The sequence below is a fragment of the Schistocerca serialis genome, chromosome 4, assembly GCF_023864345.2.
Source record: "Schistocerca serialis cubense isolate TAMUIC-IGC-003099 chromosome 4, iqSchSeri2.2, whole genome shotgun sequence".
NCBI classification, from domain to species: Eukaryota; Metazoa; Arthropoda; class Insecta; order Orthoptera; family Acrididae; genus Schistocerca; species Schistocerca serialis.
This window is the reverse complement of record NC_064641.1, coordinates 708,144,399-708,170,341: the sequence shown is the minus strand read 5'-3', so window position 1 is coordinate 708,170,341 and position 25,943 is coordinate 708,144,399. Positions and strand designations below refer to the sequence as shown.

At 44.9% G+C, this 25,943-nt stretch overlaps 29 non-coding genes across 29 annotated transcripts; 19 read left to right on the top strand and 10 right to left on the bottom strand.

Moving 5' to 3' along the window:
• Positions 1–17,152: 17,152 nt before the first annotated feature.
• Positions 17,153–17,224, bottom strand: Trnaa-cgc (transfer RNA alanine (anticodon CGC)). The gene has a single exon. It is a non-coding gene; the product is annotated as a tRNA-Ala (tRNA).
• Positions 17,225–17,342: 118 nt separating this feature from the next.
• Trnaw-cca (transfer RNA tryptophan (anticodon CCA)) lies at positions 17,343–17,414 on the top strand. Its single transcript has one exon. It is a non-coding gene; the product is annotated as a tRNA-Trp (tRNA).
• Positions 17,415–17,732: 318 nt separating this feature from the next.
• Trnac-gca (transfer RNA cysteine (anticodon GCA)) lies at positions 17,733–17,804 on the top strand. Its single transcript has one exon. It is a non-coding gene; the product is annotated as a tRNA-Cys (tRNA).
• A 275-nt stretch (positions 17,805–18,079) lies between these two features.
• Positions 18,080–18,151, bottom strand: Trnaa-cgc (transfer RNA alanine (anticodon CGC)). The gene has a single exon. It is a non-coding gene; the product is annotated as a tRNA-Ala (tRNA).
• A 118-nt stretch (positions 18,152–18,269) lies between these two features.
• Positions 18,270–18,341, top strand: Trnaw-cca (transfer RNA tryptophan (anticodon CCA)). The gene has a single exon. It is a non-coding gene; the product is annotated as a tRNA-Trp (tRNA).
• Positions 18,342–18,659: 318 nt separating this feature from the next.
• Trnac-gca (transfer RNA cysteine (anticodon GCA)) lies at positions 18,660–18,731 on the top strand. Its single transcript has one exon. It is a non-coding gene; the product is annotated as a tRNA-Cys (tRNA).
• Positions 18,732–19,006: 275 nt separating this feature from the next.
• Positions 19,007–19,078, bottom strand: Trnaa-cgc (transfer RNA alanine (anticodon CGC)). The gene has a single exon. It is a non-coding gene; the product is annotated as a tRNA-Ala (tRNA).
• Positions 19,079–19,196: 118 nt separating this feature from the next.
• Trnaw-cca (transfer RNA tryptophan (anticodon CCA)) lies at positions 19,197–19,268 on the top strand. Its single transcript has one exon. It is a non-coding gene; the product is annotated as a tRNA-Trp (tRNA).
• Positions 19,269–19,586: 318 nt separating this feature from the next.
• Positions 19,587–19,658, top strand: Trnac-gca (transfer RNA cysteine (anticodon GCA)). Its single transcript has one exon. It is a non-coding gene; the product is annotated as a tRNA-Cys (tRNA).
• Positions 19,659–19,933: 275 nt separating this feature from the next.
• Trnaa-cgc (transfer RNA alanine (anticodon CGC)) lies at positions 19,934–20,005 on the bottom strand. The gene has a single exon. It is a non-coding gene; the product is annotated as a tRNA-Ala (tRNA).
• A 118-nt stretch (positions 20,006–20,123) lies between these two features.
• On the top strand, positions 20,124–20,195 carry Trnaw-cca (transfer RNA tryptophan (anticodon CCA)). The gene has a single exon. It is a non-coding gene; the product is annotated as a tRNA-Trp (tRNA).
• Positions 20,196–20,513: 318 nt separating this feature from the next.
• Positions 20,514–20,585, top strand: Trnac-gca (transfer RNA cysteine (anticodon GCA)). Its single transcript has one exon. It is a non-coding gene; the product is annotated as a tRNA-Cys (tRNA).
• Positions 20,586–20,860: 275 nt separating this feature from the next.
• Trnaa-cgc (transfer RNA alanine (anticodon CGC)) lies at positions 20,861–20,932 on the bottom strand. The gene has a single exon. It is a non-coding gene; the product is annotated as a tRNA-Ala (tRNA).
• Positions 20,933–21,050: 118 nt separating this feature from the next.
• Positions 21,051–21,122, top strand: Trnaw-cca (transfer RNA tryptophan (anticodon CCA)). The gene has a single exon. It is a non-coding gene; the product is annotated as a tRNA-Trp (tRNA).
• Positions 21,123–21,440: 318 nt separating this feature from the next.
• Trnac-gca (transfer RNA cysteine (anticodon GCA)) lies at positions 21,441–21,512 on the top strand. Its single transcript has one exon. It is a non-coding gene; the product is annotated as a tRNA-Cys (tRNA).
• A 275-nt stretch (positions 21,513–21,787) lies between these two features.
• Positions 21,788–21,859, bottom strand: Trnaa-cgc (transfer RNA alanine (anticodon CGC)). Its single transcript has one exon. It is a non-coding gene; the product is annotated as a tRNA-Ala (tRNA).
• Positions 21,860–21,977: 118 nt separating this feature from the next.
• On the top strand, positions 21,978–22,049 carry Trnaw-cca (transfer RNA tryptophan (anticodon CCA)). The gene has a single exon. It is a non-coding gene; the product is annotated as a tRNA-Trp (tRNA).
• Positions 22,050–22,367: 318 nt separating this feature from the next.
• On the top strand, positions 22,368–22,439 carry Trnac-gca (transfer RNA cysteine (anticodon GCA)). The gene has a single exon. It is a non-coding gene; the product is annotated as a tRNA-Cys (tRNA).
• Positions 22,440–22,714: 275 nt separating this feature from the next.
• On the bottom strand, positions 22,715–22,786 carry Trnaa-cgc (transfer RNA alanine (anticodon CGC)). Its single transcript has one exon. It is a non-coding gene; the product is annotated as a tRNA-Ala (tRNA).
• A 118-nt stretch (positions 22,787–22,904) lies between these two features.
• Trnaw-cca (transfer RNA tryptophan (anticodon CCA)) lies at positions 22,905–22,976 on the top strand. Its single transcript has one exon. It is a non-coding gene; the product is annotated as a tRNA-Trp (tRNA).
• A 318-nt stretch (positions 22,977–23,294) lies between these two features.
• Trnac-gca (transfer RNA cysteine (anticodon GCA)) lies at positions 23,295–23,366 on the top strand. The gene has a single exon. It is a non-coding gene; the product is annotated as a tRNA-Cys (tRNA).
• Positions 23,367–23,641: 275 nt separating this feature from the next.
• Positions 23,642–23,713, bottom strand: Trnaa-cgc (transfer RNA alanine (anticodon CGC)). The gene has a single exon. It is a non-coding gene; the product is annotated as a tRNA-Ala (tRNA).
• Positions 23,714–23,831: 118 nt separating this feature from the next.
• Positions 23,832–23,903, top strand: Trnaw-cca (transfer RNA tryptophan (anticodon CCA)). Its single transcript has one exon. It is a non-coding gene; the product is annotated as a tRNA-Trp (tRNA).
• Positions 23,904–24,221: 318 nt separating this feature from the next.
• Trnac-gca (transfer RNA cysteine (anticodon GCA)) lies at positions 24,222–24,293 on the top strand. The gene has a single exon. It is a non-coding gene; the product is annotated as a tRNA-Cys (tRNA).
• A 275-nt stretch (positions 24,294–24,568) lies between these two features.
• Positions 24,569–24,640, bottom strand: Trnaa-cgc (transfer RNA alanine (anticodon CGC)). The gene has a single exon. It is a non-coding gene; the product is annotated as a tRNA-Ala (tRNA).
• A 118-nt stretch (positions 24,641–24,758) lies between these two features.
• Trnaw-cca (transfer RNA tryptophan (anticodon CCA)) lies at positions 24,759–24,830 on the top strand. The gene has a single exon. It is a non-coding gene; the product is annotated as a tRNA-Trp (tRNA).
• A 318-nt stretch (positions 24,831–25,148) lies between these two features.
• Positions 25,149–25,220, top strand: Trnac-gca (transfer RNA cysteine (anticodon GCA)). The gene has a single exon. It is a non-coding gene; the product is annotated as a tRNA-Cys (tRNA).
• Positions 25,221–25,495: 275 nt separating this feature from the next.
• Trnaa-cgc (transfer RNA alanine (anticodon CGC)) lies at positions 25,496–25,567 on the bottom strand. Its single transcript has one exon. It is a non-coding gene; the product is annotated as a tRNA-Ala (tRNA).
• Positions 25,568–25,685: 118 nt separating this feature from the next.
• Trnaw-cca (transfer RNA tryptophan (anticodon CCA)) lies at positions 25,686–25,757 on the top strand. Its single transcript has one exon. It is a non-coding gene; the product is annotated as a tRNA-Trp (tRNA).
• The last annotated feature ends 186 nt before the right edge of the window (positions 25,758–25,943 follow it).

The following is a 25,943-nucleotide window of genomic DNA, read 5'->3' as shown; positions in this document are numbered from 1 at the left end:
GCTAGAGCCAACAAACTGGATGAGACCTGGCAATCATCAGAGGGACACACAGCTGCCTCACCTTCACTCTCATCCGTAATGATACCCCATGCCTTCCAAACCGTACAACATGTACAAGTCTATGTGACTGCCACCTCAACATCAGCATTTGCCATTCCATGACAGCTCACAAATCTGCCGCTTTGGAACATCAATGGAATGATCCCCCCTCTCAGTCACAGCAGAGCTATGGTAATAAGATGCTTTCAAAAACTGCCTGTGTCTGAAGCTCTAGTGGTAGAGTGCTTCAGACCGCACTTGCAGAATATCATTAACAAGCAGAAGAAGGTATCAATGATCAAAAGGCTGTGATTGCATGTCTGACAACTGGTCTGACAAAGAATGTTAAGAAAGGCAGGAAGATATTTTTGGTCAGCAAGAGTGACAGCAAACAAATTTCAGAGTATCTGAGCAGTCAGCATCAAATATTAGGTGACAAGGATGAAGACATGGGAAAAAAAGGAAAAAAATCAAAGGAATCATGCAATATTCCCTAGACAAGTGTGCTCTGAGCAAGGTCTTAAGAGATGAGAAAGACCCTCCATGGTCTAATAGACGTGTTAGAAAACTGCTACGTAAACAAAGAGAACTTCATCTCAGATTCAATAGAAGTAAAACCCAAGCTGACAAACAAAAGCTGAACGAAGTGAACATGAGCATAAGGAGACCAATGAGGGAAGTCTTCACCGACTATGAAAGTAAAACTTTGCAACCAATCTGAGTCAAAACCCCTAAGACGTTTTTGGTCATACATAAAAATCAGTAAGAGCGTCAAAATCATCTATTCATTCATTTAGTGATCACTCTGGTACCAAAATGGAATATAACAGTGAGAAGGGCGAAATACTGAATTCGATCTTCTGAAATTGTTTCACCGAGGAAGATCATAACACAATCACTCCTTTCAATCATTGTACGAGCTCTAAATGGCAGATACTGAGATAACTGATCATGGAATAGGAAATCAACAACAATTGCTTAGTACTGGAAAGGCGTCAGGACCACTTGATGGTCGTGCGGTTCTAGGCGCTACAGTCCGGAACTGCGTGACCGCTATGGTCGCAGGTTCGAATCCTGCCTCGGGCATGGCTGTGTGTGATGTCCTTAGGTTGGTTAGGTTTAAGTAGTTCTAAGTTCTAGGGGACTGATGACCACAGCAGTTAAGTCCCATAGTGCTCAGAGCCATTTGAACCATTTTTGTACCACTTGATGGTTTGGAGATTAGGGGCACTCAGCATCAAGGTTAGGACTACATGAGATATCTATAAGATTCTACAAAGATTATGCGAAAGAACTTGCTCCCCCATCTATCAATAATTTATCGCAGATCACTTTAACCTGTTGTAGAATTATGGAAAATGTTTTATGCTCACAAATTATGAAGTTCTTAAGGAAGGAAAATGTCCTCTATAAAAATCAGCATGTTTTCCGCAAACAGAGATCCTGCAAAACTCAGCTTGCTGTGTTCCTCCATGAGATCCACAGCTCCGTGAACAATGGCGCTCAGATTGGTGCCAAGTTCCTTGACTCCAGCCGGCCGAAGTGGCCGTGCGGTTAAAGGCGCTGTAGTCTGGAACCGCAAGACCGCTACGGTCGCAGGTTCGAATCCTGCCTCGGGCATGGATGTTTGTGATGTCCTTAGGTTAGTTAGGTTTAACTAGTTCTAAGTTCTAGGGGACTAATGACCTCAGCAGTTGAGTCCCATAGTGCTCAGAGCCATTTGAACCATTTGAACCTTGACTCCAGGAAGGCGTTTGACACCATCCCGCACTGCTGTCCAGTGAAGAAAAAAAAAAAATTAGCTTATTGAGCATCGGAGCAGATTTGCGCCCAGATTAAAGATTTCCTTGTAGACCCAAATCAACATGTCGTTCTTATCGGTACAAAAGCGATATGTGTAAAGGTAATTTCCGGAGTACCGCAAGGAAGCATGACAGGACTGTTACTATTCACAGTACATATAAATGATCTACTAAAAGCGTGGGATGCTTTATGTGGCTGTTCGCAGATGATGTGTGGTTGTTTGTAACAAAGTAACAACACCAAAAGATACTAATGATTTGAATAATGACCTCCAGAGAATTGATGAATGGTGCAGGCTCTGGCAGTTGACCCTGAACATAAAAAAAATGTAACATATAGTGCATACGTAGGAAAAGAAATCCCCTATTGTATAGCTAGACTAATGATAACAGACTGCTGGAAACAGTACCTGCCGTAAAATATCTACGAGTAACTACCCAAAGCTACCTCTAGGGACACTATGAATGTAGTGTGTGGACATATGAGGTAAGAATGTGGGTCTCACAGGAGGTGTATGCGAGATAGTCCCTGCAGTTGCACCATCCTCTGTGCCCTCGGTGGCTCAGATAGATAGAGCGTCTGACATGTAAGCAGGAGATCCTGGGTTTGAGTCCCGGTCGGGCAACACATTTTCACCTGTCCCCATTGATATATATCAATGCCCGTCAGCAGGTGAAGGTATTAATATATAATTCTAACTTCGTTCTAGACGGCTGCAGGTCATCAATGGTATAAGTACATAGTTCTGGCAATACTGGTCATGACCTTCCTCTTCTGTGCGGATTCACAGATATTACCCAAACTCTTACGGGACTTGGTAAGAATGTCTTCCACGTGTAATGAGTAGGGACACTACGAATGTAGTGTGTGGACATATAAGGTGAGAAAGTGGGTATCACAGGAGGTGTGCGCAGGATAGTCCCTGCAGTCGCACTATCCTCTGTGCCCTTGGTGGCTCAGATGGATAGAGCGTCTGCCATGTAAGCACGAGATCCCGGGTTCGAGTCCCAGTCGGGGCACACATTTTCACCTGTCCCCATTGATATACATCAACACCGTCAGCAGCTGAGGGTATTAATATATAATTCTAATTTCGTTCTAGACGGATGCAGGTCACCAATGGTGTCTATTCTTTCGGACATGAACCGAATTGGGACGTCGCAACGTCCTCAAATTGTGTAACAGGGCTGGCATTCTTCAACACAGATACTACTCAAAGTGCTTGTCTCAGCAGCTTGGACGTTTTCGGTAGCGCAAAATACTCTCGTTAAAGGTCAAATCTTATGTGAGGAGACAAAAAGAAGTCGCATGGTTCCAGCCTTGGATTGTAAGGTGGTTGTGCAACTGTGTGGCGCACCAGCTATCGATGAGCTTCGATTTATCCTGAGTGGTTAGGTCACAGTTCATCAACACCCCTTACTAACATGGACGCACCTAGTTTGAATCATTGATCCAAGTGGACACTACACAAACAGGCCTGAAAATATACATCCCCCCCCCCCTAGTAATTTTTGTTAACTATTGCAGTTAAGCAGCCCTGGATACTCTCTCAAATAATCTGACCACCTACTCAATGTGTGGAGACATCAACTATTGCGACTGCTAAAAGTTGCCACTTCCACGGAAGCTATAGCTCTTGCAAGGAATAAAGAATCTGTCTCTTTAACTTTAATATTTTCTCACACAACAAAGAATATTCCTTCTCGATATAAAACTTCAACCAAGCAAGCACATTAATAAAATCACTCGATGAAGTCCACTACCAATCACAGGTCAAGAATTTTAGAAAATCAGTAGCGATATATCATTCTTAGTGTTATACAGGTACTGTGCCGTAATTCCCTAGCTATCAGTAATATTCAGTTCAAATTCCAGTCAAGTAAATCTAATCTGTCAGACGCACAGGCAGTCAAGACCGCCCCCAATGAATTTTGTTTTTTGATTCGCCGCCCTTGAGAAGCACGGCATATGTCAATGCGGCATTCAAATTGTTCCCACACTGCAGCGAGCGTGCCTTGAGTTACAGCTTCCGCAGCTGCTGTTATACGATGTCTCAGTTCATTCATTGTTGTTGATAACAGAGGTACGTAAACAGAGTCTTTTGTAAACCCCCACAAGAAATAATCACGTACAAAAAAAAAAAAATAAATAAATAAAATAAAATAAATAAAAAATAAAATAAAAATGGTTCAAATGGCTCTAAGCACTATGGAACTTAACATCTGAGGTCATCAGTCCCCTAGACTTGGAACTACTTAAACCTAACTACGCTAAGACTTCACACACATCCATCCCCGAGGCAGGGTTAGAACTTGAGATCGCAGCAGCACCGCGGTTCCGGACTGAAGCGCCTAGAACCGCTCAGCCACATCGGCCGGCTAATCACGTACAGTCAGGTTCGATGACCTCGGAGGCCAGTAATGTAGGGCTGAATCATTTGGTCCAGCCCAACCAATCCCTCATTCAGTAATCCTTTGATTTAAAATTTCCCATACTTCCAGATGCCAGTGTGGCGCGCCCCATCCTGTTGGTAAACGAAGTAGTTCGAATCAGTTTCCAGCTGTGGGAAAAGAAAGTTGTCAAGCATATCGAGATATCTGCTTCCTGTAACAGCATTCTCGGCAAAGAACAATGGACCATATACCTTTCCCGTGAAACTACGCATAGTACCTTAAATTTTTGAAAGTGCAATGTTGTACAGCTTCACGTGATTGTTCCGTAGGCCTACCTGATATTCTCGTATTATGACGGTTCACCTTACAGTTTAAATGGAATGTTACCTCATCGCTAAACACTAAGCTTGGAAGGAAACTGTCATCCTCTGTCTTGTCAAGAACGAAATTGCAGAAATCCACAGGTTGCTGTTTGTACCTTCTCGAAGAGCTTGCAGTAGCTGACTTTTGTATGGTGTCATGTGCAAATGTCGACGCAACACACGCCAGACGGATATCAGGGGGCATGTTGAGCTACCGAGCTGCACGGTGAGTGGATTCCTGCGGACTCCTTGTGAAACTATGGCGGCTGCGTTCGACGCCTGTGTCAGACACTCGGGGACGGCCCGGTGATTTTCGTTTACGCAAACAACCTGCTTCTCGGAATTGTTCATGCCATCGTCTAATGCTCTGTGCTGGAGGAGAACCTACACCATACATAGTACGAAAGTCACGCTGAACAGTTATTACTGGCACGCACTGTGCAAAACGTAGGACACAAAACGCTTTCTGTTGTTCCGACACCATTTTTACTAGAACTGAAGTGGGCGCACACTGCTGGCACCTAGCGGGAACCATGTGAAACTTGAGGGTTTGCTCTTTCTAACAGTACGTTGTTCACGGAAATATCTTAAATAGCATTATAGTTATGATTTTTTTTAAAATCGAATCATTCTTCTTGATACACCCTGTATTTTCAAATACTTTGAGATGGCTGAGGGCGCAGTCTGGCGTTCTTTGACCACTGCAGCATTACCGCGACAGTGTCCTGCAGCCCTCTGTCAACGACCAGATACTATCGCTCCACCGGCCGCATCACCGGCAGGTTAGGTCAACGAGTTACAGTTATCTGGAACAGTAATAATTCGTTTACTACTCAGAGAATTCCCTGCGATGGCAGTCGTGTTATTAAAAACCCGGGCGCTGTATCGCATGATCAGATATTAACAATAGATCATGATGGTTGATATAAAAAATCCGTCACGCTCAGTGTGTCTCGACTCTTTGATGCAGGTTGCTGATTGGCTGGAATTCTGGGTGGACGCACACAATCCTTTCACTCGAGTAATCCAGTTAATGGTTGTAGGCATTTCATACAAAGTCAAATAGATATTATTTCTTTTTTTTTTTTCACTTTTTAATCCCTCGTAAATGTTGTTTCTTCCCTTTTTGTTTGTAGTAACGGGGGAACATCCTACTCCGAACTTTGTCTTTTTGTTTCTGGATCACCCCTACTCTCCAACTCACGAAGAACATTGCTTCCAGATCAGACGATATGTCGGCTTGTGTGAAATAAAAGACGGGAAAAAGATCACGATATGGTTCAATGTAGGTTGTATAAGACAGGATATGATGTGGAGCAGAAGAAAGGCGCTTTTGATTGAAAATAGAATGTCACATTCATGGAGTACTAATAGCAGCAAAGGTTGGGAGACCATTACAAAAGTAGAATATAAAACTTTCGAAGTATTATGACATACTTTCTAAAGAGAAGTCATTTTCTTTTATAAGCTTTCCTTTTGGTTTATTTTATTTATTATTTACTAGCTATCTAATTCCGTCCCCTTAGGCTGCATCACGAAGCTGTTATGCTTATACACGAACATAAAGTGAAGTACACAAAGTGAAGGCCCCTCCCCCTCTTGCACCCTGCTCCCTCCCCATTCCCTACTCCTCCTCCCACCTCCTCCCCTCACAACCACACACACTGCACTACACTGCATCCTGGAAGGTCTCCTCTCTGGCTAGAGTAAAAAGTTAAAATAAATAATAAAAATAAAACATTAAATTTTATTTTTAATATTTTAGTAAAGTGAAATGCAGCCTCAACAATTTTTATCTCATTTATCATTGCCTGAAACAGCTATCCATCACTACATCATTGCACATAACAACTATTGCACACTACCAAAGGTACATTTTAATTAACAATAAAACCAAACTGTTTCATTTGATAATTTGTATTTAGCTAGTTAGGCATCATTATACATTCAGAATGAAAACGTAAGAAGTAAATGAATTACGACACAGAACATTCAGATGAGAAGTGAAACAATTTCTAATACATCATTGTAACTAAAAGATGTAAACTGCTACTGCTACTGCTTAGTGACCTTCATTCGTGTTGTAACTTCAATGCACACTTGTATATACAGACTGATCTATTACTTTAGAAAAATTAATACTTGGTACTTCTTCATTTTCCGCGGAAATATCTACACGTTCATCTATTACATTTTTTTATCGAATCACATATTAAAATCTGTTCCTGTTCCATTCGCAGATGGAGTGTAGGGAGAATGACCGACTATACATGAAGTAAAACTAAACTAAACTCCTCCCGAATAGGCCATGAAGGCCCAACGGTACCGAACGGCCGCCGTGTCATCCTCAGACCATAGGCGTCACCGGATGCGGATACGCTCTCCCGGCCGTATGTGAGTTTCCGAGACCGGAGGCGCTACTTCTCAATCAAGTAGTTCCCCAGTTTGCCTCACAAGGGTTGAGTGCACCCCGCTTGCCAACAGTGCTCGGCAGACCGAATGGTCACCCGTCCAAGTGCTAGGCCAGCCCGACAGCGCTTAAGTTCGCTGATCTGACGGGAACCGGTGTTACTAGTACGCCAAGGCCGTCGGCATACATGAAGTAGAAGTACAAAAATACCCCTCAAAAGGGGGAAATACAAGATCAGTTAAACATCGTGATCGCGAGTTACGTGATGGTAACTCCTCTCTATAGGCTAGCCTTCACTCTAGTAACGCGGGTAGCACGGGCGACCTACTCGCCAGGCGAAGCGAGGCCGCTAGCCATTCAAGCGGCCTATAACAGAGGCTGTCAGCAAGTGAAGTGGTGTTGCACGTCAACAATCACGTGAAACAAGTAGGGCACAGTTTCATACCACTGCGCAAACCAGGATATACAGGGTGTTACAATAAAGGTACGGCCAAACTTTCAGGAAACATTCCTCACACACAAAGAAAGAAAATACGTTATGTGGACATGTGTCCGGAAACGCTTACTTTCCATGTTAGAGCGCATTTTATTACTTCTCTTCAAATACATTAATCATGGAATGGAAACACACGGCAACAGAACGTACCAGCGTGACTTCAAACACTTTGTTACAGGAAATGTTCAAAATGTCCTCCGTTAGCGAGGATACGGGGATACATGCATCCACCCTCCGTCGCATGGATTCCCTGATGCGCTGATGCAGTCCTGGAGAATGGCGTATTGTATCACAGCCGTCCACAATACGAGCACGAAGAGTCTCTACATTTGGTACCGGGGTTGCGTAGACAAGAGCTTTCAAATGCCCCCATAAATGAAAGTCAAGAGGGTTGAGGTCAGGAGAGCGTGGAGGCCATGGAATTGGTCCGCCTCTACCAATCCATCGGTCATCGAATCTGTTGTTGAGAAGCGTACGAACACTTCGCCCTGAAATGTGCAGGAGCTCCATCGTCCATGTACCACATGTTGTGTCGTACTTGTAAAGGCACATGTTCTAGCAGCACAGGTAGAGTATCCCGTATGAAATCATGATAACGTGCTCCATTGAGCATAGGTGAAAGAACATGGGGCCCAATCAAGACATCACCAACAATGCCTGCCAAAAGGTTCACAGAAAATCTGTGTTGATGACGTGATTGCACAATTGCGTGCGGATTCTCGTCAGCACACACATGTTGATTGTGAAAATTTACAATTTGGTCACGTTGGAATGAAGCCTCATCTGTAAAGAGAACATTTGCACTGAAATAAGGATTGACACATTGTTGGATAACCCATTCGCAGAAGTGTACCCGTGGAGGCCAATCAGCTGCTGATAGTGCCTGCACACGCTGTACATGGTCCGGAAACAACTGGTTCTCCCGTAGCACTCTCCATACAGTGACGTGGTCAACGTTACCTTGTACAGCAGCAACTTCTCTGACGCTGACATTAGAGTTATCGTCAACTGCACGAAGAATTGCCTCGTCCATTGCAGGTGTCCTCGTCGTTCTAGGTCTTCCCCAGTCGCGAGCCATAGGCTGGAATGTTCCGTGCTCCATAAGACGCCTATCAATTGATTCGAACCTTCGTTCTGGAAATCTGTCTCGATACAAGCGTACCGCGCCACGGCTATTGCCCCCCGTGTTAATCCATACATCAAATGGGTATCTGCCAACTCCGCATTTGTAAACATTGCACTGACTGCAAAACCACGTTCGTGATGAACACTAACCTGTTGATGCTACGTACTGATGTGCTTGATGCTAGTACTGTAGAGCAAAGAGTCGCATGTCAACACAAGCACCGAAGTCAACATTACCTTCCTTCAATTGGGCCAACTGGCGGTGAATCGAGGAAGTACAGTACATACTGACGAAACTAAAATGAGCTCTAATATGGAAATTAAGCGTTTCCGGACACATGTCCACATAACACCTTTTCTTTATTTGTGTGTGAGGAATGTTTCCTGAAAGTCTGGCCGTACCTTTTTGTAACACCCTGTATGCCCATTCCGTGTTATAACAGGCAGTTCTAGTTCCACCGAATTCAGCAGTCCCTTTGCAGCTCAACCGCCGAGGAGCATCGACCTGTTCGTCGAAGGAATCGCCACCCACGCTGATGACGAGTCCGAAGGAAATCAGCTGCCCAGAGACGGCGCCAGACATCGCCACGGAACAGTGTTTAAGACAGGAGGAATTTACTCCTATTCACCAATATGGACTTCCTCTCTGAACGGGACACTGGTGCGGGCTACGACTATCGGTGCATTGATCACAATTGAATATTTGTGTTATTGAATCATTCAGTGTTTTGGACATACACATATTCAGTTACGTCAGAAGTTGTAACTTTTATGTGACTGCGTGCCTGATACCGATTGTTCGGAGTAGCTGCGCCTTGCAGGCTGTTGTCAACCTACAGAAGTCACAGAGACCACATCGATTGGCGACGATGTGAAGCTGCAGCTTTACGTCCAAAGAGGGGTTCACAAATTTCCACGTACGTCCTGGGGACATCAATGGTGTCTTCCTTTGAGCTCTCCCACCTGCTTTTACACTCGCTCACCAGTCAAACAATCCTGTAACCATACGCACCGCCCTTCCCCTACTAACAGTACTACGAAACTAGATAACCATCCGCTAGTGAGTGTATAAAGCTTATGTTTTTAAAATATGTTTAGCTTGGAAAAAGAGCGCTCAGCTTTTGCAAGAGACACAAGTTCTACTAGATACACCTGAACGGCTGAGCGTACATCGTGATAACACGGTACCGGTTCTGCTCAGTCTTATACAGCGAACTGTTACGATGAAGTTCTTACCAACATTACCGTACCGTGACGGCTGACTGTCTGTGTTTGTTACTTACTTCATTACCTACCGGTACTTAAAATCTGGTATTTAGTCGCGAAAAAATGTTGTCAACCATGGGCTAAAAGAAGCGTCATTCTAAGGTTATTTAAATTCAGATTTCTTTATTGTTGTTCTTCGTTTGTTAGAGAACTTACCGTCGATACTTCGTCTTTCGCAGATTCTGGAAGTTTCATCAGACAGGCAGAATACGGCGTTGTGGTCGGCAGCTCCTATATAACAAGTGTTAAAAAATGGTTTCGTTCAAATGTGTGTGAAATATTATGGGACTTTCATCTACATCTACATTTATACTCCGCAAGCCACCCAACGGTGTGTGGCGGAGGACTTAACTGCTAAGGTCATCAGTCCCTAAGCTTACACACTACTTAACCTAAATTATCCTAAGGACAAACACACACACACCCATGCCCGAGGGAGGACTCGAACTTCCGCCGCAGAGTCCATGACTGCACCACCTAAGACCGCTCGGCTAATCCCGCGCAGCACAACAAGTGTCTGCTGCAGTTGTTAGACCGGTTGCTGTTGCTATAATGGCAGGTTATTAAGATTTAAGTGAGTTTGAACGTGGTATTATAGTCGGTGCACGAGCCATGGGACACAGCATCCCCGAGGTAGCGATGAATCGGGGATTTTCCCGTACGACCATTTCACGAGTGTACCGTGTGTGAGTATCAGGAATCCGATAAAACATCAATTCTCCGGCATCGCTGCGGGCGGAAAAAGATTCTGCAAGAACTGGATCAAGGACGATTGAAGAGAATCGATCACCGTGACAGAAATTCAATCCTTCCTTAAATTGCTGCAGATTTCACTACTGGGCCTTCAACAAGTGTCAGCGTACAAACCATTCAACGAAACATCATCGATATGGGCTTTCGGAGCCGAAGGCCCACTCGTGTACCCTTGATGACTGCACGACACAAAGCTTTACCCCTCGCCTGGGCCCGTCAAAACCGACATTTGACTGTTGATGACTGGAAACATGTTGCCTGGTCAGACAAATCTTGTTTCAAATTGTATCCAGCAGATGGACGTGTACGGGTATGAGACAACCTCATGAATCCATGGACCCTGTATGTCAGCAGGGGACTGTTCAAGCTGGTGGAGGGTCTGTAATGGTGTGGGGCGTGTGCAGTTGGAGTGATTTGGGACTCCTGATACGTCTATTTACGACTCTGACAGGTGAAACGTACGTAAATATCCTGTCTGATCACTTGCAACCATTCATGTTCATTGCGTACTCCGACGCACTTGGGCAATTCCAGCAGGACAATGCGGCACCCCGCACGTCCAGAATTGGTACAGAGTAGCTCCAGTAACGCTCTTGTAAGGCTCTTCTGAGTTTAAACACTTCAGCTGGCCACCAAACACCAGAGACATGAACATTATTGAGCATATCTGGGATGCCTTGCAACGTGCTGTTCAAACGAGATCTCCACCCCCTCGTAATCTTACGGATTTATGGAAAGTCTATCGTGTCCGTTCCCTCCAGCACTATTTCAAGACATTAGTCGAGTCCATGTCACGTCGTGTTGCGGCGCTTCTGCGTGCTCACGGAGGCTTACACGATATTAGGCAGGTGTACCAGTTTCTTTGATTCTTCAGTGTAAATTTAAATTGTGATTGCACACAGCTGTACGTGCCACTTATGAAGGATGCCCCGCCATAGATTGGCTGCAACATTTGCTCACTTCTAGCCCCTTTCGTTCTGTAGATTCAGTTAACAGGTGTTCCAGTCCTGCTGCAGATTGGACTTGGCAGAAAGAGGCAAATGATCAACACACCTTTGCCTCTGAAGTATATCCAGAACCAACATCGATTGCTTTGAACGTAGTGTAAAAGTTCACGTGACTGATCCACTTTACTAATTTTACATTTTCCTTTTCATTTCAATTTTTCCTTTCTTTCTTCCGCTCTCTTTGTCCTCGGGGGTCCCAGGGCTTTGTTCCAGGTGCCCCAGCCTGTGTATGCCCTGCTGTCACCGCTGGATAGTTACCTTAATTATGCTATGATTATTTTCCGCATGTCGTCTAAGAGTAGGCGACTTGAAGCAGTCCTCAACAATGGAGGGATCCCTGCAGGGGCTTACAGAGTTGCTTAGCATCAGTCTGAGACGAGACAGTTGGCGAGTGACGCGAATGTGTTTGTTCCCAGTTAGAAAACTCATAAGAAAACAATGTAATACAATAACAGCACGGAGAACGACAGCAGTCAGAAGGTAACCCGTCAACAAAAATTTAAGTTCTGCCGATCTTTGACACCCAAAACACAGTTGTGAAATCGACTGCACCTTTCTGTGGACACACAAATGCACTGACACGAGCGTATACGGGGTGAGGACAGAAATATGGAAACACACACACAAAAAAAGAAACAAAAACAATACAGTACAATACATAACACGGTGTAGGAAAAAGCATTGACAATAAAAACGGCTTCCAGTCTTTTCGAAATGGGTAAGTGCAGGTTCGGTATTATTTTCAAGGGTATCTTATACCGTCTTCCTGCAAACTCTGATGGTTAGGGGAGATGCGAAAATTCATCCTCGTGCACACAAAATCAGTCCTGGACAATGTGAGCTGTGCCCATCAGGGCCCCGTCAACTTGGAACATGGAATCAGCACTGGGGAAGAAATATTATCCGATGGAACGGTTCTGGTCAGTCAAAATGGTCACATAATCCTTGGCAATAATGTGACCTGGCCAGGTACCCATGAGGCCACTGGAATACCAAGATATGGCTGCCCAAACAGTCACAGACCCCCGGCATGTTTCACTCTTGGGACGTAAACTCGAGCTGGAAACAGTGTTCAACGAGACTCATTGTGGTGTGCGTACTGTAAGACCTTCGGCACACAGACCATCAGATTATTTGACTTGTCGCTCTAACGAAGTAGGCGAGTGTCAACAATATGTCTCGTGGTCTTATCGTGGCGTGTTTATCTGCTGCCGTTAGGTGAGACGATAGAAATGCCACTTGCACGCTTAGAGTAGCAGTTTGATGGTGGCCAACTTTAAACAGAACTTGATTAATTTTCACACTCAGTTATTAAAATAATAACGTAACTTGATTCTGGATGCTGTTTACAATTGACAATCTGAAGTTCCTTTGGTCTTGGTACGTTAATCTTATTCTCACATATCTCTGATACTTGGCAAAGTGTCTATTCATTTATCTTCATGGAGACTAATGCAGACTGGTACAGACAAGTGCAGATAAATGCAGACTCGTATAGACTAATGCAGACTGACTAATCGGAGGTCTGTACACTCGTTACAATACCTTGCGCGTTCAGGTATCACTGCGCGAGTGTGATCCGCGAGGAGAAAAGGTTCTACTTTAGCAGCAATCTCATTGGCTGCGTTACATATTAATACGCGGATCGGCGGAAGCAGAATTTGGTCCGTCTCTAAGGCAGCGCCACCTCGTAGTGCAGAGACGGACGAGCGCTGCACCTGCGCTGTTGTGCTTAGCGGGGTGCGCTCTAGTGGGAAAGTTGTGTATGCGCTGACTACACGGAACTATGTTCACAACACTCATCCAACCAAATGATTCTCTTCCATTGGTCCACAGTACATATTTTATGTTTTTGGCACCACATTTTCCTGTTACAGGCATCTGCATCGCTGGTGAGTGATTTTGGAATTCCAGCTCGCCTTGCAATTCCATGCTTAAGCAGATCGCTTGGTGATCTTTCAGGCCTGACAGAGTTTGGTTTTGCGAAGTTCAGTGCTGCAGTGACTTTTACAGCTGTCATCCTCTTATTATTCTTCAAAAAATGGTTCAAATGGCTCTGAGCACTATGGGACTTAACTTCTAAGGTCATCAGTCCCCTAGAACTTAGAACTACTTAAACCTAACCAACGTAAGGACATCACACACATCCATGCCGCAGGCAGGATTCGAACCTGCGACCGTAGCGGTTGTGCGGTTCCAGACTGTATCGCCTAGAACCGCTCGGCTACCCCGTTCGGCGATTATTCTTTATAATCTTCTTCAAAGAGCGACTGTCACGATCATTCAACACACACTATAGTACGCATTGTGACTTATTGGATGGCGTGCTTCTCCTTTGCCTCTATGCGGTGTAAATGTTCGACACTGTGTCTATTCAAACACCGAACACTTCGGCACCACCCACCTTGCCCATTTTCGAATTTACTCATATCCAACACAAAACGCTTACAACTACACACTACACTGCTCTGACCCCGACCGACACTTGCAGCGTACTGAGGACATTGCACAGGTTCCATTTGTGGGGAAATACAACAGTGCAACCTCGAGACTTGGCTAACATCTGCATTTGTGTTCTACAACGCGCTTCTCGTGGTGTTTCCCGTGTTTTTGTCCAACCCCTGTGTGTATAATGAACACGAAAATCTCGACACGGCAATTGTATTCAGAGTAATTAGATTTTGCAAATCAGCTATCCAGACTGTGTATATCATGATTTTTGAAGCTAGTCATCAAGAATGTATATCACGGATAATCTGAACCAGTTCGTGTTGGAGGAGCATGAATGTCATAAGTGTTGTAGTTACAGGAAAACCAGAATACTACAAATTGTACATTCTCCTACAAAGTTTCCGTGCCAAGCGCACTTTTGCATTCGCTCGTGCAAATAATGTTCAAGTCGGGTGTATCAGCAGGGCGTGTAGAAACACATGCATGTACCATAAAAATAATGCAGTTTTAATAAAATAATCTATCACATTATAGACGGACTTCATACATTATGCTGTTTCTTGATCAGAAAACTAAATTGCTGCCTAAATTCTAAGATTAAGACGTGCGAATATTAATTGAATGAAATGTGATTTGAAATTGTTGTTTCTACATACGTCTAATTAAATAATATTTCCAATGCATTTCGTACCGTCAGTCTCACTACGGTGCATCCGCACATACTTTGCGTGTCGTCTCCCTGGTACTGCACCGGTACAGGTCACTGGAATTGCTAAGACAGGTGGCTAAAACTAAACTTTTGCTTCTTGAGAAAGTCCCCATGACAAACTAGTGATCGTAGGACTCCGAAACACTGTGGAAGCATTTGTATGGACATGTGGAAGAGAAATAACGAATAAACACTTGAAAGAAACACACTTTAATTTCTACGTAAGAGGATGACATTTGTTAACTGCGTACTATGTTGACGTTCCAGGTTACAAATGTTGCTCAATGTGACTGTTATCTGCATACCGACAGCCTGGAATCGCACTAGAGATGCCTATTCTGCTGCCCGAAACGACGGTGGACCATGGAACGTTCAGATGTCGTGACGCAGATCGTTCACTGCGTGGAAATCGCACATTGCGTCCAGCATTCTCAGCTCTGTCAGCAGTAAATTCTACAACATTTTGTGACGAAATTGGCCGTCGGCCTCTCGCAGGAGCAGTTCGCAGATCGCCAGTTAATTCAAACTTCCGAATCATGTTCGTCAACCCCATGTAGAAGGAGGACCTCTGAGTATTAATTTAAATCGTCGATACTCGCAAAGACCAGCAGCGCTATTGCCGTTTTTTTGACAAAACAGTTTTACAAGTAAAGCGCTGCACACCTTGTCTATACCTATGTTAACTGTCTGCAACTGTAATACACACTGATGCTTGTGTTTCAGGCCTGTATGTTTAATTATAACCACCCTATATTCTGATACACGTCGCTGCCAACTTTGGTCATCAAATGGTACTGTGCACAATAGACCTGACGATATAATCGCCGTGCTTGATGATGTGATTCATTTTGGAGATAAATAAATTACGGCAGAAGATAACACTTGTATATGACATCGTCGTTGTGTTAATGGACTGTCAGGTCATGTAGTCCTGTCGACGACGAGTTTATTTAAGGGCCCACGATCGATGTATTGCTGACACTCACAGCAGCAGTATCGCCTACACTCGGCCACTGTCGTTAGCGTGACCACACACGAGCTAATTCCAAGAAAATGAAACCGGTGTTATGAACGGCACTGTGTCAGAAAACTTTTTCATGGAAAGTCTACTAATACGGTTAGCAACAGTATTCAGAACACGTTTCTTTGGAAGCTGTAAACTGACCTGTAACAAAGTGTTGAGACCTAAAATATCAACTAGTTAGCCAAAAGAAATGTGATGAAAATGTTTACAACTGTGGGACTAGGTTTGATCAGTTCTTTACCTACCTTTAAAGAATTTCCCCCTTATCAAAGTTACTTTAGACTGTCACATTTTTAATATGTTCAAAGTAGTTCTAATCTTGCTGGTGATGACCCTGTTCTATTTCTATTTAAATGCGTGCAAAGCTAACAAAATGAACTATTAGTCTGGAACAGGGTGATTCAGATTCCTGGCCGACCATCCATATTTAGATTTGAATTTTCATAAAACAACTAAGCCGATTCACTCCCATCTTAAATTCTTCTGTTCACACCTTCTTTTGAGCACCAAGGTGTGTACCCATTACAGCCGTGATGATTTGTCAGGGCAGCCCCAAATACATAAAGACATGGTTAGCAAGATATACTGTCTTATTTGGGAAGGATAAGACAATAGCCAAGGCAAACCAAAATTCACAGTGCACAAATAAGCCACCTGAAACATAACAGAAAAAAAACAAATGGATCGCATTTCCACATATTACCCCAGATAATAAGGTAGGGTCCCGCTGCCAGTGGGGATTTAAAAGGAAAGACCGCCGTGAGCATGCAAGAGTCACTGAAACCCCGAATTATGGAGAATTAGCATGAATGCAAAGCTTCAATAGTTTCACAGGTCATCTGATTTATCTACCTGGCATTCGGCTGATTGAAAAGGAAAGACCGCCGTGAGCATGCAAGAGTCACTGAAGCCACGAATTATGGTGAATTAGCATGAATGCAAAGCTTCAAAAGTTTCACAGGTCATCTGGTTTATCTGCCTGGCATTCGGCTGATTGCCCTTATCGATCAACACTTGAAAATTCCTGACTTGGCTGACTTTGCTCGACTGCCGCTCGCTGCCGCTCGGTTACAGGCATAGGGTGTATGAAAAACGTCAGCAATCTGACTGCGCGAAATATTGAGATGCACTCCGCACGCCAACATTTCAATGGGGGGGATCGCAGCCCAGGGTCTTGCAGGTCATCGTCCTCCCGCCATGAGGTCGAACTGTACGAAATCCACTTGCTTGGGGGAAGAATCTTGTACACTGAATTTTGTAGAATATGGTGATAGGCAAAAGTTTTCTTGTACTGCTGCACGGAGAAACAAAAATTGGAGGAGCTGGGATTTGAACCCAGGACTTTCTGCATGCGAAGCAGACACTCTACCACTGAGTTACACCCCCGCCAGAGCAAGTACATCTGGGACGAGTGTCTCGTGGATCCTACTGTCATTATTTCTTAGGTTTGAACGGTACAGTAAGTGTTGGAGGAACCTATTCATGACAAGACCTAAGCAGCGTCGACTCCGTGGCGCAACGGTAGCGCGTCTGACTCCAGATCAGAAGGTTGCGTGTTCAAATCACGTCGGGGTCACAATGAAATTTTCGTTTACGAAAGCCATAGGCGAGTATGTCAGTTTAATCAGATACCAAACGATTACGGAGAACGGACGAACAGAACTTGCTTGAAAAAAGCTACTAGTGCAATTTTCGCGTTCTGACATTAAGGTGAAGGCGCCGACTCGCACGTTTTCCAGGCGCGAAGTGTCTAGTATTTTTGATATTTATATCGTTTAACGCTAATATATAACTGAGAGATAATGATTACGCAATATTTTGCTCGATTAGACGTCTTTAGCCAGGCAGAGTATAATACTTTTCCTTAAGTTATGGGAACAGAAAGATCGTGAAAGGGGGTATAGCTCAGTCGTAGAGCATTCGACTGCAGATCGAGAGGTCCCCGGTTCAATCCCGGGTGCCCCCTTCATTTTTCAGTATCTCGGAAAAACAAATGACGATTGTCGCGGTGAGTTGCAAATACATGTTTGAGATGCACCCTGCACGCCATACCGAAGGCTTTGGAGCAACATTTCAATGGGGGGGATCGCAGCCCAGGGTCTTGCAGGTCATCGTCCTCCCGCCATGAGGTCGAACTGTACGAAATCCACTTGCTTGGGGGAAGAATCTTGTACACTGAATTTTGTAGAATATGGTGATAGGCAAAAGTTTTCTTGTACTGCTGCACGGAGAAACAAAAATTGGAGGAGCTGGGATTTGAACCCAGGACTTTCTGCATGCGAAGCAGACACTCTACCACTGAGTTACACCCCCGCCAGAGCAAGTACATCTGGGACGAGTGTCTCGTGGATCCTACTGTCATTATTTCTTAGGTTTGAACGGTACAGTAAGTGTTGGAGGAACCTATTCATGACAAGACCTAAGCAGCGTCGACTCCGTGGCGCAACGGTAGCGCGTCTGACTCCAGATCAGAAGGTTGCGTGTTCAAATCACGTCGGGGTCACAATGAAATTTTCGTTTACGAAAGCCATAGGCGAGTATGTCAGTTTAATCAGATACCAAACGATTACGGAGAACGGACGAACAGAACTTGCTTGAAAAAAGCTACTAGTGCAATTTTCGCGTTCTGACATTAAGGTGAAGGCGCCGACTCGCACGTTTTCCAGGCGCGAAGTGTCTAGTATTTTTGATATTTATATCGTTTAACGCTAATATATAACTGAGAGATAATGATTACGCAATATTTTGCTCGATTAGACGTCTTTAGCCAGGCAGAGTATAATACTTTTCCTTAAGTTATGGGAACAGAAAGATCGTGAAAGGGGGTATAGCTCAGTCGTAGAGCATTCGACTGCAGATCGAGAGGTCCCCGGTTCAATCCCGGGTGCCCCCTTCATTTTTCAGTATCTCGGAAAAACAAATGACGATTGTCGCGGTGAGTTGCAAATACATGTTTGAGATGCACCCTGCACGCCATACCGAAGGCTTTGGAGCAACATTTCAATGGGGGGGATCGCAGCCCAGGGTCTTGCAGGTCATCGTCCTCCCGCCATGAGGTCGAACTGTACGAAATCCACTTGCTTGGGGGAAGAATCTTGTACACTGAATTTTGTAGAATATGGTGATAGGCAAAAGTTTTCTTGTACTGCTGCACGGAGAAACAAAAATTGGAGGAGCTGGGATTTGAACCCAGGACTTTCTGCATGCGAAGCAGACACTCTACCACTGAGTTACACCCCCGCCAGAGCAAGTACATCTGGGACGAGTGTCTCGTGGATCCTACTGTCATTATTTCTTAGGTTTGAACGGTACAGTAAGTGTTGGAGGAACCTATTCATGACAAGACCTAAGCAGCGTCGACTCCGTGGCGCAACGGTAGCGCGTCTGACTCCAGATCAGAAGGTTGCGTGTTCAAATCACGTCGGGGTCACAATGAAATTTTCGTTTACGAAAGCCATAGGCGAGTATGTCAGTTTAATCAGATACCAAACGATTACGGAGAACGGACGAACAGAACTTGCTTGAAAAAAGCTACTAGTGCAATTTTCGCGTTCTGACATTAAGGTGAAGGCGCCGACTCGCACGTTTTCCAGGCGCGAAGTGTCTAGTATTTTTGATATTTATATCGTTTAACGCTAATATATAACTGAGAGATAATGATTACGCAATATTTTGCTCGATTAGACGTCTTTAGCCAGGCAGAGTATAATACTTTTCCTTAAGTTATGGGAACAGAAAGATCGTGAAAGGGGGTATAGCTCAGTCGTAGAGCATTCGACTGCAGATCGAGAGGTCCCCGGTTCAATCCCGGGTGCCCCCTTCATTTTTCAGTATCTCGGAAAAACAAATGACGATTGTCGCGGTGAGTTGCAAATACATGTTTGAGATGCACCCTGCACGCCATACCGAAGGCTTTGGAGCAACATTTCAATGGGGGGGATCGCAGCCCAGGGTCTTGCAGGTCATCGTCCTCCCGCCATGAGGTCGAACTGTACGAAATCCACTTGCTTGGGGGAAGAATCTTGTACACTGAATTTTGTAGAATATGGTGATAGGCAAAAGTTTTCTTGTACTGCTGCACGGAGAAACAAAAATTGGAGGAGCTGGGATTTGAACCCAGGACTTTCTGCATGCGAAGCAGACACTCTACCACTGAGTTACACCCCCGCCAGAGCAAGTACATCTGGGACGAGTGTCTCGTGGATCCTACTGTCATTATTTCTTAGGTTTGAACGGTACAGTAAGTGTTGGAGGAACCTATTCATGACAAGACCTAAGCAGCGTCGACTCCGTGGCGCAACGGTAGCGCGTCTGACTCCAGATCAGAAGGTTGCGTGTTCAAATCACGTCGGGGTCACAATGAAATTTTCGTTTACGAAAGCCATAGGCGAGTATGTCAGTTTAATCAGATACCAAACGATTACGGAGAACGGACGAACAGAACTTGCTTGAAAAAAGCTACTAGTGCAATTTTCGCGTTCTGACATTAAGGTGAAGGCGCCGACTCGCACGTTTTCCAGGCGCGAAGTGTCTAGTATTTTTGATATTTATATCGTTTAACGCTAATATATAACTGAGAGATAATGATTACGCAATATTTTGCTCGATTAGACGTCTTTAGCCAGGCAGAGTATAATACTTTTCCTTAAGTTATGGGAACAGAAAGATCGTGAAAGGGGGTATAGCTCAGTCGTAGAGCATTCGACTGCAGATCGAGAGGTCCCCGGTTCAATCCCGGGTGCCCCCTTCATTTTTCAGTATCTCGGAAAAACAAATGACGATTGTCGCGGTGAGTTGCAAATACATGTTTGAGATGCACCCTGCACGCCATACCGAAGGCTTTGGAGCAACATTTCAATGGGGGGGATCGCAGCCCAGGGTCTTGCAGGTCATCGTCCTCCCGCCATGAGGTCGAACTGTACGAAATCCACTTGCTTGGGGGAAGAATCTTGTACACTGAATTTTGTAGAATATGGTGATAGGCAAAAGTTTTCTTGTACTGCTGCACGGAGAAACAAAAATTGGAGGAGCTGGGATTTGAACCCAGGACTTTCTGCATGCGAAGCAGACACTCTACCACTGAGTTACACCCCCGCCAGAGCAAGTACATCTGGGACGAGTGTCTCGTGGATCCTACTGTCATTATTTCTTAGGTTTGAACGGTACAGTAAGTGTTGGAGGAACCTATTCATGACAAGACCTAAGCAGCGTCGACTCCGTGGCGCAACGGTAGCGCGTCTGACTCCAGATCAGAAGGTTGCGTGTTCAAATCACGTCGGGGTCACAATGAAATTTTCGTTTACGAAAGCCATAGGCGAGTATGTCAGTTTAATCAGATACCAAACGATTACGGAGAACGGACGAACAGAACTTGCTTGAAAAAAGCTACTAGTGCAATTTTCGCGTTCTGACATTAAGGTGAAGGCGCCGACTCGCACGTTTTCCAGGCGCGAAGTGTCTAGTATTTTTGATATTTATATCGTTTAACGCTAATATATAACTGAGAGATAATGATTACGCAATATTTTGCTCGATTAGACGTCTTTAGCCAGGCAGAGTATAATACTTTTCCTTAAGTTATGGGAACAGAAAGATCGTGAAAGGGGGTATAGCTCAGTCGTAGAGCATTCGACTGCAGATCGAGAGGTCCCCGGTTCAATCCCGGGTGCCCCCTTCATTTTTCAGTATCTCGGAAAAACAAATGACGATTGTCGCGGTGAGTTGCAAATACATGTTTGAGATGCACCCTGCACGCCATACCGAAGGCTTTGGAGCAACATTTCAATGGGGGGGATCGCAGCCCAGGGTCTTGCAGGTCATCGTCCTCCCGCCATGAGGTCGAACTGTACGAAATCCACTTGCTTGGGGGAAGAATCTTGTACACTGAATTTTGTAGAATATGGTGATAGGCAAAAGTTTTCTTGTACTGCTGCACGGAGAAACAAAAATTGGAGGAGCTGGGATTTGAACCCAGGACTTTCTGCATGCGAAGCAGACACTCTACCACTGAGTTACACCCCCGCCAGAGCAAGTACATCTGGGACGAGTGTCTCGTGGATCCTACTGTCATTATTTCTTAGGTTTGAACGGTACAGTAAGTGTTGGAGGAACCTATTCATGACAAGACCTAAGCAGCGTCGACTCCGTGGCGCAACGGTAGCGCGTCTGACTCCAGATCAGAAGGTTGCGTGTTCAAATCACGTCGGGGTCACAATGAAATTTTCGTTTACGAAAGCCATAGGCGAGTATGTCAGTTTAATCAGATACCAAACGATTACGGAGAACGGACGAACAGAACTTGCTTGAAAAAAGCTACTAGTGCAATTTTCGCGTTCTGACATTAAGGTGAAGGCGCCGACTCGCACGTTTTCCAGGCGCGAAGTGTCTAGTATTTTTGATATTTATATCGTTTAACGCTAATATATAACTGAGAGATAATGATTACGCAATATTTTGCTCGATTAGACGTCTTTAGCCAGGCAGAGTATAATACTTTTCCTTAAGTTATGGGAACAGAAAGATCGTGAAAGGGGGTATAGCTCAGTCGTAGAGCATTCGACTGCAGATCGAGAGGTCCCCGGTTCAATCCCGGGTGCCCCCTTCATTTTTCAGTATCTCGGAAAAACAAATGACGATTGTCGCGGTGAGTTGCAAATACATGTTTGAGATGCACCCTGCACGCCATACCGAAGGCTTTGGAGCAACATTTCAATGGGGGGGATCGCAGCCCAGGGTCTTGCAGGTCATCGTCCTCCCGCCATGAGGTCGAACTGTACGAAATCCACTTGCTTGGGGGAAGAATCTTGTACACTGAATTTTGTAGAATATGGTGATAGGCAAAAGTTTTCTTGTACTGCTGCACGGAGAAACAAAAATTGGAGGAGCTGGGATTTGAACCCAGGACTTTCTGCATGCGAAGCAGACACTCTACCACTGAGTTACACCCCCGCCAGAGCAAGTACATCTGGGACGAGTGTCTCGTGGATCCTACTGTCATTATTTCTTAGGTTTGAACGGTACAGTAAGTGTTGGAGGAACCTATTCATGACAAGACCTAAGCAGCGTCGACTCCGTGGCGCAACGGTAGCGCGTCTGACTCCAGATCAGAAGGTTGCGTGTTCAAATCACGTCGGGGTCACAATGAAATTTTCGTTTACGAAAGCCATAGGCGAGTATGTCAGTTTAATCAGATACCAAACGATTACGGAGAACGGACGAACAGAACTTGCTTGAAAAAAGCTACTAGTGCAATTTTCGCGTTCTGACATTAAGGTGAAGGCGCCGACTCGCACGTTTTCCAGGCGCGAAGTGTCTAGTATTTTTGATATTTATATCGTTTAACGCTAATATATAACTGAGAGATAATGATTACGCAATATTTTGCTCGATTAGACGTCTTTAGCCAGGCAGAGTATAATACTTTTCCTTAAGTTATGGGAACAGAAAGATCGTGAAAGGGGGTATAGCTCAGTCGTAGAGCATTCGACTGCAGATCGAGAGGTCCCCGGTTCAATCCCGGGTGCCCCCTTCATTTTTCAGTATCTCGGAAAAACAAATGACGATTGTCGCGGTGAGTTGCAAATACATGTTTGAGATGCACCCTGCACGCCATACCGAAGGCTTTGGAGCAACATTTCAATGGGGGGGATCGCAGCCCAGGGTCTTGCAGGTCATCGTCCTCCCGCCATGAGGTCGAACTGTACGAAATCCACTTGCTTGGGGGAAGAATCTTGTACACTGAATTTTGTAGAATATGGTGATAGGCAAAAGTTTTCTTGTACTGCTGCACGGAGAAACAAAAATTGGAGGAGCTGGGATTTGAACCCAGGACTTTCTGCATGCGAAGCAGACACTCTACCACTGAGTTACACCCCCGCCAGAGCAAGTACATCTGGGACGAGTGTCTCGTGGATCCTACTGTCATTATTTCTTAGGTTTGAACGGTACAGTAAGTGTTGGAGGAACCTATTCATGACAAGACCTAAGCAGCGTCGACTCCGTGGCGCAACGGTAGCGCGTCTGACTCCAGATCAGAAGGTTGCGTGTTCAAATCACGTCGGGGTCACAATGAAATTTTCGTTTACGAAAGCCATAGGCGAGTATGTCAGTTTAATCAGATACCAAACGATTACGGAGAACGGACGAACAGAACTTGCTTGAAAAAAGCTACTAGTGCAATTTTCGCGTTCTGACATTAAGGTGAAGGCGCCGACTCGCACGTTTTCCAGGCGCGAAGTGTCTAGTATTTTTGATATTTATATCGTTTAACGCTAATATATAACTGAGAGATAATGATTACGCAATATTTTGCTCGATTAGACGTCTTTAGCCAGGCAGAGTATAATACTTTTCCTTAAGTTATGGGAACAGAAAGATCGTGAAAGGGGGTATAGCTCAGTCGTAGAGCATTCGACTGCAGATCGAGAGGTCCCCGGTTCAATCCCGGGTGCCCCCTTCATTTTTCAGTATCTCGGAAAAACAAATGACGATTGTCGCGGTGAGTTGCAAATACATGTTTGAGATGCACCCTGCACGCCATACCGAAGGCTTTGGAGCAACATTTCAATGGGGGGGATCGCAGCCCAGGGTCTTGCAGGTCATCGTCCTCCCGCCATGAGGTCGAACTGTACGAAATCCACTTGCTTGGGGGAAGAATCTTGTACACTGAATTTTGTAGAATATGGTGATAGGCAAAAGTTTTCTTGTACTGCTGCACGGAGAAACAAAAATTGGAGGAGCTGGGATTTGAACCCAGGACTTTCTGCATGCGAAGCAGACACTCTACCACTGAGTTACACCCCCGCCAGAGCAAGTACATCTGGGACGAGTGTCTCGTGGATCCTACTGTCATTATTTCTTAGGTTTGAACGGTACAGTAAGTGTTGGAGGAACCTATTCATGACAAGACCTAAGCAGCGTCGACTCCGTGGCGCAACGGTAGCGCGTCTGACTCCAGATCAGAAGGTTGCGTGTTCAAATCACGTCGGGGTCACAATGAAATTTTCGTTTACGAAAGCCATAGGCGAGTATGTCAGTTTAATCAGATACCAAACGATTACGGAGAACGGACGAACAGAACTTGCTTGAAAAAAGCTACTAGTGCAATTTTCGCGTTCTGACATTAAGGTGAAGGCGCCGACTCGCACGTTTTCCAGGCGCGAAGTGTCTAGTATTTTTGATATTTATATCGTTTAACGCTAATATATAACTGAGAGATAATGATTACGCAATATTTTGCTCGATTAGACGTCTTTAGCCAGGCAGAGTATAATACTTTTCCTTAAGTTATGGGAACAGAAAGATCGTGAAAGGGGGTATAGCTCAGTCGTAGAGCATTCGACTGCAGATCGAGAGGTCCCCGGTTCAATCCCGGGTGCCCCCTTCATTTTTCAGTATCTCGGAAAAACAAATGACGATTGTCGCGGTGAGTTGCAAATACATGTTTGAGATGCACCCTGCACGCCATACCGAAGGCTTTGGAGCAACATTTCAATGGGGGGGATCGCAGCCCAGGGTCTTGCAGGTCATCGTCCTCCCGCCATGAGGTCGAACTGTACGAAATCCACTTGCTTGGGGGAAGAATCTTGTACACTGAATTTTGTAGAATATGGTGATAGGCAAAAGTTTTCTTGTACTGCTGCACGGAGAAACAAAAATTGGAGGAGCTGGGATTTGAACCCAGGACTTTCTGCATGCGAAGCAGACACTCTACCACTGAGTTACACCCCCGCCAGAGCAAGTACATCTGGGACGAGTGTCTCGTGGATCCTACTGTCATTATTTCTTAGGTTTGAACGGTACAGTAAGTGTTGGAGGAACCTATTCATGACAAGACCTAAGCAGCGTCGACTCCGTGGCGCAACGGTAGCGCGTCTGACTCCAGATCAGAAGGTTGCGTGTTCAAATCACGTCGGGGTCACAATGAAATTTTCGTTTACGAAAGCCATAGGCGAGTATGTCAGTTTAATCAGATACCAAACGATTACGGAGAACGGACGAACAGAACTTGCTTGAAAAAAGCTACTAGTGCAATTTTCGCGTTCTGACATTAAGGTGAAGGCGCCGACTCGCACGTTTTCCAGGCGCGAAGTGTCTAGTATTTTTG